This window comes from Fundulus heteroclitus, chromosome 2 (assembly GCF_011125445.2).
Source record: "Fundulus heteroclitus isolate FHET01 chromosome 2, MU-UCD_Fhet_4.1, whole genome shotgun sequence".
NCBI lineage: Eukaryota > Metazoa > Chordata > Actinopteri > Cyprinodontiformes > Fundulidae > Fundulus > Fundulus heteroclitus.
The window spans coordinates 3,178,524-3,191,705 of record NC_046362.1 but is presented as its reverse complement, the minus strand read 5'-3'; the positions used below and the strand labels follow the sequence as shown (position 1 = coordinate 3,191,705).

Here is a 13,182-nt window from a genome sequence, read left to right as displayed (position 1 = left end):
GCATTTAAAACAAACAACAAGAAAATTCCATCTATTGTACTTCCCGTCGGTCTGATTTTAGGTCTCTGTGTACAAAAAAGACTGTCTGCAAGACTTAAGCACACTCTGAAGGTAATTTCACAATTTCTAATTTTCACACATTTGTTTGGGTTCAGATACATTCCTTACACACGCCTTATTCTCAAAGTACTAAAATGGGCCAGAATTGATTCTAGAAATGAAACAATTATTTTTGCCTATTTGGTTAACTGCCAGTCTTATTAAAAAAGTTAATAATGTAACTATCTGGGGAAATGTGCTGTTGTTGCAACAGTTTTTTAATCGCATGCTAGTTGTGAATGTGAAGTCATCTGTCATCCAAACAGAACATGTGCTGGCGTAACCTCTTAATATTAATCCTTCAGCAACTGTACGAGAACAGCAAATATTTAGCCAAGATCACATTTGTAAAGCACTAACCCATATATATTTCCTTTTCCCCAGTCAATTAAGGTCTCAAAGTTTTGTCCTGTTTGTTATGTTGTTGTTTTTGTTTTTTTGTCTGATGCCATTTCACAGAGCTGTATGCGTTGGTCGCCAACAATTTACTGAGGCCGAATCTCAGGTGAATGCCACGGAGAGAGAGAAGTTCCTCGCTGAGAAATGTCCTCCTTTGGGATGTGTCCTTATTCCAGGGAGGAGCTACTGGTAGGATAAAACTGTCAGAACATTTACCTTGAAATAATTTGGAGATTTCCTCACTGATTAGCAAGCAAAAGTTAGCCATAGTTGACATTTCTTATCATGAATATAAGTAGTTTTTTTAAGTTAAGCAGTTTTGTCATTTTTGTGGGCTACATGTAAAAACCCAACAAAAAAAAAAAATAATTAGATGTTTTTTTTGGGGGGTGGGGATGTCTTTCAGGAACTTTGCAATAAACTGCATCAGCAGATTAACATCAGTGAAGAGGAGAGATACTGCACAGAGTTCAAACTGAACATGGTGCTCAACGAGGTGAGACAATCTTTTAGGCTTCTGTCCTTGAATGGTTCTGTAAAACAAAATACCAGTCATGTTACAACACGTTCAGTTTACACAAAGAAAATCTTCACACAATAGTCTGTTCATATTGTTGATTCAGTCAAAACTGCATGTTCGAAAAAAAAACACATCAAATGTAAATGTTCACCAAAATATCATGAACTAATGAGAAACTAACCAACATTTATGTGCATTAAATGACCCAAACAAGGAATGCTAAAGCCTGTGATCATTAAGATTTTTCATTAATTAGTTATATTTGTCTCTATCAAATTAGTATTTTATATGTTGTGATGAAAATCAATTTTCATTACCACAAACTTTTTAATTTGGACTTTACCTTTCTTTATTTTGTGTGATTTTGTACACTCATGGGAAGATTTGAATATTTTAGAAACAGCCCAGATCATTTATAGATTGAAAGGGACAATTGAATACAAAAAAAAATTCCAATTTTTTTCTATGAATGCAACATACCTAAGATTAGATCATGCTAAAGACTGCATTCTTTTGTGTAGAAGCTAATAAGATGGTAGAAGACTAAACGTGAACTACTTAAAGCATCATTAAGTGGTTTACATTAGTCAGAAAAGGTACAAGAGTTGTCAGAAGCTTCTAGAAGGAAAACTGTGTTATCTACAGATAACCAGGATATTAGACTAATCATAGCAAAGTCACAGAGTTTTAGCATTTTAAAGGGTCAGATTATTTCTGTCATAGAATACGCTGGTTTGAAAACGTTGTGAACCTTCACAGATCTCCAACTTAAGAAGAATGTTTAAAGGAGCAATAAGCAATATTTCACCACTAGTGGTCCTTGAGCACTGTCTGTACATCAAAACCAGATGTATGACAAGACGTGCCTCTCGCTCCAAGCGAGAAAGCCTTGCTCCAAGTAGCCACCCAGCCCCTCCTTTCCCTTCTTACGCGCTGCCTTCTGTTAATAGTTGTAAAAGAAAAACAAAGTAAAACATCCTCACAGTTCTAGTTAAGAAGTAAATGACTCATAACTTGATAATGCTGTTAGCAAGAGAACATTTTGATCTGCTGGGTTGCTCTCCGCCATGTAGCTCCAACACTGTGCTGCTCTGATGGTGGTATTTTAGGGTAGAGAGGGGCTAAGCCCTGAGTGTCAGCTGTTCACATACACATACATGCATATACATACATGCACGAGCATGTACACGCACAGTCCGGCCCGGCAATGTAAACAAGAGGTTGGAGAAAGACACAGAGAGCTGCGGTGTGAAGTCATACCACAGTCCATCTGAAATATTACCTTTAGTTCTTCACATAATTTTTCAGTTCTTTATATAAAAAAATATTTAAATTTTGTTTATTACTCCTTTAAGGTTCTACTTCTCTAAAAAAAACACAGGGCCTGCATTTCACAGCCAGTACACCCAGGCTATCCATGTTAATGGAAAATGCAGGATTCTCAAAGCTGTTTAAAGTGTCACCTTTGAAATTAGTTTCTGTTTGTTGCAAACTTATAGTAAAATCCTGTTTAACAGCAAAACTTGATCCTAATGACTTGTTGATAGAAACAACAGAGTAGGGCTGGATGATATGTAAAAAAAGCATATTGATAAAATAGAAATCAGATTAATCGATATCGATAATTATCAAAAAATTTTATACTGTTGTTTAACTGACCTATTTTTAAATTAAGAACACTGAATTCAAACATAACCCTTTATTCAATCAACTTTTTATCAAAACTGTGAGTGTTTAAAAAAGAACATAAGAACACATGCTCTCTGAACCCTTTGATGGGGGCGCAGCTTGGTGTCGGAGCATTCTCGGGTCTGCGTTTGTGATTTGTTGGGAGAATGTAATGACTATAGTATTAACTTATATGATAGGCTGGAATGCTATCATAACCTATATGATAGAAGGAAAACTGTTCTTCTATTGAACTTTTTCTTGTCCCCTTTTTTTCAATTGAACCACGCATTTATCAATCGATATAAAATTGTTATTAAATTATTGTCTAGCCCTACAACAGAGAGTGCACATTTCCAGCACTGTAGATCCTTTAGCTGGGAGATGTTTTTTTCTGATCTTTGTGACAATACAGTGTTTTCTGAATTCACTTACTTTCTTTTGCAGAGAAAATAAGTGAATAAAATAAATGCAGAGTTGAATTATATGGCATTTTTTAAGTCTTGAAAACACTATGTATTTTTCAAAATGCTGTGCTGCATAATTTTCAAAATGTGGTTTTTAGCATTAGTTCTTTGACCATTTTGGTTTTGACTTACTGACATTAGTTTTCCCCAGAGGTGAGCCTCTGGCTACTCAGTATGAAGCCTGTTCAGCAGTACATTTGTGCCATTCTAACACAACTCTAGTTTCAAACTTTCATGATTCTTAAATTATATCACTTTGGTATTAGAAGATAATTTACAATGAAGTCTATTGTAATTTACACTAAATAAAAGGTTTTTAATGGCCTGTTACTAATAGAAAAAATAGCTAACCCAGTGAGAGTAATTATTTGATGGAAAGGTAATGTGTTGTCAAAATATATGTGTTCAATTCAGTTGAATTTTATTCAATCCATTGGTGATTAGGCCTATTTTTATATTGCACTTGTTTGGGTGGTTTGACCTACCACCTGGTGTCCCCAAATGGCCAGCCTGTCCACTTCGATTTCCTGAAGTTGGGTGGGTAGGTGGCTCCATGGTTTTGGTGTGAGCTGGTGTCGTCCAATTCTTACCCACAGTCCTTTGAGGCTATCCTGGCTTTGAGCCTATCCTGTCTTGGTCCAGACTCACCATGGAATGGCTGCTTCTGGTACCATGTACCTAGGCTGGAGAGGGCGAACATTATAGTTAACCGGTTCTGGACAAGTGAAACTTTGTTCCAACTTTAGCTAGGGCCCATGGACCCCTTCCTGGGTAAACCTGTTCCAGAGTACCCCTGAAAGTTTGGTTCAGGGGCAGAGGGAGTTTGGTGCAGATTTACACAGGTTCCGTGGAATCAGTCTAGTCCTGTAAGCTTGGTCTCTAGACCAGGGGCACTCTGAAGGAGTAAGAGATTGCTTTGCATTGCTAGAAATTCAGGGTCAGACTATGCCTGGTTTTTAGCTTATAGATATGCTTACTAGGCACAGCCAGTGGATACAACTAAATATTGCAAACATTGAGAGAGTTTCTAGCATGTTTCTGGCGCCTGTCATAAAATGGGTCATATATTTGATCTTGTTTTCTCTGTAGGACAAAACATCAACAATTTACATGTTGAAGACATTCACCTGAGTGACCACTGCTGCATTTTCTTAAAGGTCCAATCTAACATGGAACCTGTTCTTGCCAAATTAAAATAAGTCAATGCTTTTTTGTGTTGAGAATTCGTAGGTTGACTTTTAAGGAATGTTTCTGAATAATAATAATAATAATAATAATAATAATAATAATAATAATAATATCAAAACCTCCAGAGCTGCTTTTCTAACCTACTTTTTTCAAATAAAAAACTCCAAAGTCTTATCTAATACATTAAATAAGATTGTCTTTCTAAGGATCCCACGTAACTTCAAAGTCTGACTTACATCATTCTGACATTTTTCAAGAATAACATTAGGCCTATGAGGGCTGAATTTACACCCTTTCTGCCCCACAATTATAATAAAATATAGGTGTATTCACACCTGGACAGTCCTTTGGTCTGCTTGTTTGGTCCGGACCAAAGGCAGACTTTGTTTTTTAATTTGGTGCTGTTTGTTTTAACATGGCAAGTGAATCATAACTGGTAACAAAGCAACATGTGTGATTATCGTTGTTCCTATCGGACAGAAATGACAAGAGTGGGACTTAGCACATATCCAGAAATGGAAGACAGCTATTATAGAAATCCTGCTGTCAGCACAGCTGATAAATCACCGAGCGTGGCAAGAGCTGCTCATTCAACACAGGTTTCACAACATTTTACTCCTGATTTTGGAACACCGTCAGAGAATGCGTCCGGCAAGCTGAAGCAGTCCCACAACGTGTTGGAAGCAGCGTTGCTAAGCAACAGGTACGATGTTCACTGCTATGGTGGCTTGATAAGTCCAAAGAGACATATGTTTTTTGCAATTGGTAAATCAAGGCCGTTTCGTATTCACACCGTTTCGTATTCACACCAGAAGCGAACTGCACCAGAGTCCGTTTGGAAGCGGACTGAGGTCACCTCAAAAATTGGTTCTCGGTCCAGTGGTCTGGTCTGGACCAGAGTTTGCTTGAGTGTATCTACACCTTCACAAAAGATCTAGACCAAGGGGGGAAAAACTCTGGTCTGTTTAAAGCAGACCAAATGTGGCAGGTGTGAATATACCCTAAATAATGACACGACTGAATTGAAAGTACGTACTTCCATAAAAGATATTAACAATTACACTTAGTGTTTTTGTCTACTCTTTTGCTCAACAGGGAACTAACACTGAAATGTTATATTTTTTCTAAACAAGGGCTAATTGTCCTGTACCTATTGTTTATGCTCTCATCAAGGAAACTAAAATATTATTATATTGTAACCATTGCTTTTTTCACTTCGAAAGAATCCCGTTCCTTACAAAACATTGTCGTGGTCTCAAAATGGTATTGAGTTTAATATTTTAGTATCATGACAACCCTATTTGTTGGACTTTACAGCAGCTTTTGACAATGTTGACCATACTATCTTAATAAACAGACTTTGCAGTCATATTCCACAGATTAGAATATGCATTCCAAAGAGGCTCATATGATAGAGTAAATATATCTTTTGAAAATAAAACCCGTTTAAACTGGTATTAAACATACTTTTCATTAAGTCCAGATTTTGTGTTTTGATGTTATCTAACCTTAAATGTGATCATTAGCTATATGTGGAAAAATAATCATCTGTAACACAAATGAAGACTTGAAAACATCAGGTGTATACAATCTTTTTTATGTAGTGAATTTAGTTGATAAAATAATTGACCTTTTCAAATATATTTTATTTATTGAATATTACTGTATAGTTTGGTGGGGATCTCTGGAACTGTTTTAGAATGGTTCAGATCTCACCTATAAAAAGGAAGCCTCACTTTCTGTAAATTACCACAACCAGTAAAATTCTATTGATTGAACAGATCATTAAAAAGTTTCATAATACTTTTTTATCAGATGACATTCCACTGTACTGCTCCTACAAATAATCTGGATTCTTTAAACTGTCTAAATTACTCAAGTTTTTAAAGCAAACTACAAATTAGTTAAAAATAACTCCCTTCAACTGAACTCAGAAAGGACAGAAATTCTGATCATTGGCTCAGAGTTTATCTGATTAGATAAGAGATTTGACTTTTTCACACTCCCTGTCTCAGCATTTCAGTAGTGACCTGTCCAGGGTGTAACCTGCCTCTCGCCCAATGACCACTGGAGATTGGCACGGGCTCCCCTTACCACCCTGCATGGATAAGTGGGTATTTATAATGGATGGATGGATATAGAGAAGGTGTTGCCTTCATGTGCTTGGGTAGTTTTGCTCTACAAGATCAGTTTCTCAGAAACATATTCATATCCCTTCACTGACTTTATCATCAAGTCTGCATCTGCCATCAAAGTAGACTGGTCTCACCAAGGAAATAGAAACTGGTTTTGGATGTGTAGAGTAAATTAGGTGTGTATGTACAAATATTTGTCACCTTGAGGTGCAAAGTTGTCATAATGGTGTAGAGGGTTGAAATTCTAGAATTTCTTGACCCTCCTCAATGTGACAGTATGTTGAGTTGGTCTGTTACTTTTATACTGATCTATTCTTTTTAAAAGCTGGATTTCCTTCTTTTCTTGATAAAATATTGCTGATTTTAGATATTTATTTCCTCTGGATTTGGAAGCTGTGCAACTAGAAAGATTTTTGCTGAAACATTTTTACTTTTGAACATTTGTTACAATGTGTAACAACATCAAAAATGTGTTTATTTTTTTTTACAACCGGGAGCAGATTATTAACATCTCATGAGCTTAAATAATACCTCATCTACAGCCCCAAATCTCAGATGAATTATAAAGAAGGCAACGTAGATGCGTAGTGGGAGGAAAGAGAACAGAGAGAAGGTGAAAGTTGAAATTATCTCTTCCATCAATTATTATGGGCAACATGAGATCACTGGGAAACAAGTATGAACGGGCTGCCAGTGGTTCAGCTGGTAGCGCTTTTGCCTTGCATCAAGAAGGTCCTGGATTCAAATCCTGGCCTGAATGGAGTATTCTGCTTAGAGTTTGCGTGTTCGCTGTCGGATGTGTCCATGGGTTCTCTCTGGATACTCGGGCTTCCAAAAACATAATTAATTAGTTTGTGTACAAAACCGTTTTTCCTGTGTGTCTTTGCGTTAACCTATGATGGACTGGCAGCCTATCCAGGGTGCAAGATTATATACCAAGCATCTCCCTGGCCTCTCCCTGCCTGGCTATCTGACCATACAAGCATACTCATGCATGCTCAGTATGAGGGATTGCTGTCTTGAGATGACATGTGTTGTGATTTGGCGCTATATAAATGAAACTGAATTGAATTAAAGAGAACTGCGAGAAGATAGTCTTGGAAAGCTGAAGAAGCCTTATAGGGTTGTTTTGAGGCTGGGATTCACTGTGCCAGCCAAATGCAAAGGAGTTCATTGCCATTACAGGCTGCCCCAGTTATGCAAACTTCAATTCAGATAACATCATCCCTGTCAAAACAGTGAGATTATTTCCATAACATGTTGGATCCTAAGTGACCTAAAGAAACTGCTAAAGAAGAAAAACAAGCCCTATAGGGGGAAGACAGGAAATATTGAGGGGTATAAAAATTAAAAAAAAAGTCAGGTTTAGAGACAGCAGATTGGTGTACAGGACAAAGCTAGGGAGCATATCCCAGTGGAACAGTGTGTGTGAAGAGCTGAAGAATATCACAGGCTTTAAGCACAACGAGGGTCAGATAGATGGAAGTCTGGACAGAGTAAATAAGGTGAAAACATGTTTCAATGAGTCCAGCTAAGAAATAAGCTTGGCATCCTTCTCTCCTTTTTTCAGCCAAATAGACCTCCCACCCTCCTTTGATCCACACCTTTTCTGTCAAACCTAAAATGTTTTATCTTCCATCTTGGCCATAGACTTTTCTACACGTTCATCTTCAACAAAATCAGGATATGCTGGTGCTCCCTCTGCCTCCCTCTTTTGCCTGTCGGTTTCCAGAAGTCAGGTGAAGAGGACTTTCATACTAAAGATGCTGCAGTGTTTGTGTCCTTGAACAGTTCATTTCATTTGAGCAGGTCTAAAAGCTCATCAAAACTATAGTGTGGACCAGACATTTCAGTAGCAAATAAAACCTGGTGCATTGAACTTACAGTGGGCTTGTAGTAAATGGTCTAACCAGTAAACAAAGGAGAGAATGTAATGACCTTTATATGCATGATCTACAGAGATATAAACTTTTAAATCCTAGGTCCGTTTCTGTGTAACCTCAGTAACACATTGTAGTCTCTCTCTCTCTGCAATTTTTTATGTAATGTTGCCTTGTACCATTACGCACTATTTTCAGTTATTTAGTGTTTAATAAATAGCTCTTGGTCTGTTAGGTATTGTCTGGTGAATATCAGCCCAAACTGCTGATATTAGGGCAATAGTTGAAAGGGTGAGTCGAACACTGGCGGGGTTTTTTTACAGCAAACTGCACACATATAGAATAAATGAGTGACAACTTCTCTTCAAGTTCAAGAATTTACTAAGAGAAATAAAAATGAACATCCAGAGAACACCACTATAGAATACTGTTTATTTGAATTAACACTATATTTCAACAAATCCTCTCTACTAAGCTAGTGAAACTTAACTAAAACTACTAAGCAAAATGAAGATAAAAAGAAGCTACGGAACTATTTACACACAAAAGAAACACAAGGACAAAATAAAGTGGTTGATCATCAGCATCATCAGAATAATTCAGTGAATCCTGGTTCCCTGCAGATCTCAGTTAAAGAACCAAAGTTCAACTTAAAGAACATGGAATGGAGTTAAATTAGCTTAACAATTTAGAACATTTAGTATGTGTTTCAACACATTCAAATGGCAAATCCTGAGTTAAACAAAATGAGAGAACATTTTAAATAAGGATTTTCTCAGTAAACATTAGTAAACTTCGAGAACGCTCAATTTTATTAATGCAATTATACCTCTGGGAGGCTAGGGGTCACTCTAGCGATGGGTTGCTAAAATCGGCTAATCTACAGTCATGCAAAACACCTTTAAAATGACATTAATATTCCAAATGAATGTGGCAATAACGCTCATAGCACTATTGAACGATGGTGGAGCGAAACAAAACAAACCTTACGTTTGAACGAAACGTGCATCCGTGAAGAGCGAACGTTATCCGGAAGAATAGCATTAGGCTGGTGGACATTCGGCAATAATTTTAATAGCTTCGGCTTTATTTTAGTCGTAATGAGTGGACCCAATAACACGAACATCGATATCCCATTACTGTATAACACCCTTGTGGAGATAACTTTTGTTATAACCACAAAAATACACTCGAATTACATCGGCAATGGCATAGTGCGTAGAATGCTAACGGGAGCTACCCTGTAATTCAATTCAATAAAATTTTATTTATATAGTGCCAATTCATGAAACATGTCATCTTGAGGCACTTTACAAAGTCAAAATCAATCATATTATACAGATTGGTCAAAAATGTCCTATATAAGGGAACCAGTTGATTGCTTCAAAGTCTAAAACTAATTAATTTCCTTCTATGAGGATGATAAAGTTTATCTTATTCAGATATTCATAATTATATGATTGTTAAAGAAGTTTGCATGCTCATTTCCTAGGTTTAGGTGGTGGATCAGCCAATCAGCTCTCTCTGTTTCCACCAGCTTCCCTGCTGAAAACTCTCTTAGGCTCGTTAAAAGTCCTCCTCACTACGGACATTTTTTTTACTTTCTCTCTTAAGGCCTGGGCTACTTCATGAATAACTTTTATCTTATCGAGATACAATTCTAAGAAAAATCTTAACTTTTGTTATTTAAGATTTTTCTTAATATGAAGTCACTAAGAGCTACTTTTAGTCTTAGGAATCTTTGTGAATACAGGCACTGTTGTTTGAAATGAATTTTTACTCCCTAGTTTTATTAGTTTAAAGCTTATACATTTTTAAGAAATTTGTGGGTAGGGTGCTCCGGTGGTAGTGCATGCAACCCATACACATAGGCCCTAGGCATTGACACAGCTGTACCGGGTTCGACTACAGCCCGTGGACCCTTGCCAGCCTGGTGTCATTACAGACCACAAAAAATAAGAAATGACTGCAAATAGACCCTATATTCAAAGATTCCCAACTTCGTCAGTAACAGATCTCAGAAGATGACATGATTCCTTTCAAATTTTCATAACTTAATGTACTATTAGGTGACTTTAATTCAATCTTGAAGTTACATAGTTCCTTTGTTTCATGATCTTTCTAAAGGTCAGGGACCTGAACATCAAGATTGTGGATCTCAGGGGAAAGTTCAAAAGACCACGACTGAAGAAGGTGCGTATGTCCGCTGACGCCATGCTGAAGGCTCTGCTGGGCTCCAAACACACGGTCAACATGGACCTGAGGGCCAACCTGAAGCAGGTCAAGAAGGAGGTTAAAGAGGAGGTATGTGGCTAAACATAACCAAACTTTTTGAAACTTAACCACTCAATTTAACTTAAAAAAACAAACTTATTATTATTATTTTTTAATTGTTTAGTTCAGTTTGTTCTCTAGCAGCCAGGACAAAACAATAACCCTAACACCATGTTGCTTACAGATCCTTAATATTAAAAAAAATACAATTCCATAAACTAAGACCATCTTGTTTGTGTCTACAGGACAAGCAGCTGCGTGATGTTGGAGACTGGCGCAAGAACATTGAAGACAAGTCTGACAGGAAGAAGATGTTTGACAGTTAAATTTGATCTGTCATTGATTCATAGCCTCGACAGAATCATTATTTTGAGGTGGTGTTGTGTGGTCATGAGCAGCCAATATCTTACAGCAGAAATCTTCTTTTTAAAAACAGGCATTAGTTGCAGAGCTCCTGGTTAGTAAAAGCAGGACGCCTGCTCTACTTCATAAGGGTTAAGGCTACATTCACACAGCAGGCGAATGCAACACAAATCTGATCCTTTTGCCCACTTTTTCATGGCAGTGTGAACGTAACGTAAGCTGACCTATTACTCCTCCTGGTTTGGTCCAATTTTTGAAGTTGTAATAGAGCTGAAATAGCTATAATTTGGAAGGCTAAGATGAGATCAAGTGGCAAGTGCTACACATAGGGGAGTATCAGATTCTCAGGATGGCAAACAAAAGCGTTGCTTATGTTTGAAGGATTGATAGTTTTTGTGAGCAAACGTATCCTAACACGGAGCTCATCTGCCATCTCTCTTTTTTTGTTTGTTTTTTTAAAAAGGGATTAGAGGAAGTTATACTCGTCAACTCTTCAGCTCTATGATTCCAACGGCGGGGGCCACAAAGGGGGGTTGCACATTTACTGCTGGACTATTATTTTAAACAGGCTTCTGTTTCCTCATTGTGAAGACATTTGGTGCTGTAAGTAACACTTTGCCAGCTCATGATCTCTTGACAGAACCACACTTAAAAATCTCAAAACCATCACTTTTAGCATGATTTTAAGGGCTGGATTAAAGCACAGTAAAAGTTTTGGGTGTTGAGCTCTTCTAATATGTAGAATCCATATGTACTGTTGTCATCAACTGTAGAACTAAGATATGATTCTGTCCTTGACTGTAAAGGTTAAAAATATGTATATGTAACAAAATGCTTTCCCAACAATGTATGTACTACAAAAGTAAATTTGAACATTTACCTACAATAAAAGAATAAAGCCCTTAAACTTCACTCTGGCCTTCAAAAAATATCTCCAAATACTTCTGGTTGTCAGATGTTGGCAGTTCTCAACATGCTGATCTTTTCCGTGTTTTACATTAAATTTCGAAACAGAAGTAATGTAATATGTACTATGAAAAATTCTGAATTCTTTACCAAATTAGCTTGAAATTCCTCAATCACTGTACTTTTTTCTTTCTTCCTATTCAATACTGATGGACCGCTTTGGTTTGCTGCTGGTGCATATTCATTGATAAACAAGCCCTGTCCTTCCTGCACCTCAAATGGCACCTAATAGACATTGCTTCTTTTTTATGATGTATCAAAGATTTTCTAATGTTTTTATTAGAAAAGTATTTTTTTACATATGTTTGGAATATTTTCTGCATTAACACAATTTATTGATTCATTAAAATTTTGCAGCCCAAAGTGATGACCTGTTCAAAGTATAAGTCACGTATGAACAAAAGTGACACTGAGACAAGGTTTGTTTTGGATACAGAGAGCGGTTAAATATAGTCTGTAAGACGTCAGACAAAGCTACTTGGCTGCGAGATATGTTATATTTGACATTTAGAGACAGCTGTATTATATTCTTAATTACAAGCTGCATTTTTACTTTAAGAACCACTAGCTAGATTTACAAATGACTTTGTATCATTTTACAAGAAGCAAAACTGAACAGGTGAAAAAGACTGCAGCTTAATGTAAAGCTGAGTACTTTATAATGCCTTCCCTAATCTGCCAAAAGATAAAATTGTATTTATCTATTACAGACTAGAATTAATTTATTATTGATTTTCTTTTACTATCTCCTTTACCTTCAGCTAAAATGACTAATTTAAAGAAAAAAATATTTTAATTACTAAAAAATAACTTCTAAGAACCTCTTACTGGGTTTTTAGGTGTGTTAATTCCTACTAGATGTAAGTAATTCCAATGATCTGTCGATTCACTATTATTTGCACTCTCAGTTGTTTCAAAATAATTGTATACGATTACTTTTTTGCTTAAAATGTAAAACTAACCAACAACAACAGAAAACAACAACTAACACACAAAAAGCCCCCACCCTGTCCTTAAGGTATAGGGACTGAGGAATCCTTGATTAGGGAGCTATGGAAGCAGGTAGGTATCAAGGTAGGTTGTCACAAAGAAAGATACGCTTTGTGAGGTCAGGACCAATGAAGCAAGGTGCACATGTGAGCTGAGAATCTTAGGGGCAAAAATCCAGTTTACACAAATCGAGGCTTCACTTTACCACAGTGGTAGATCATCAGACATAGAAT

The 13,182-nt window shown here is 36.8% G+C and overlaps 1 pseudogene; it reads left to right on the top strand.

The window, feature by feature from the left end:
* LOC118556519 overlaps positions 1–11,560 on the top strand; it is a 20,222-nt pseudogene extending 8,662 nt beyond the window's left edge.
* Positions 11,561–13,182: the final 1,622 nt, after the last annotated feature.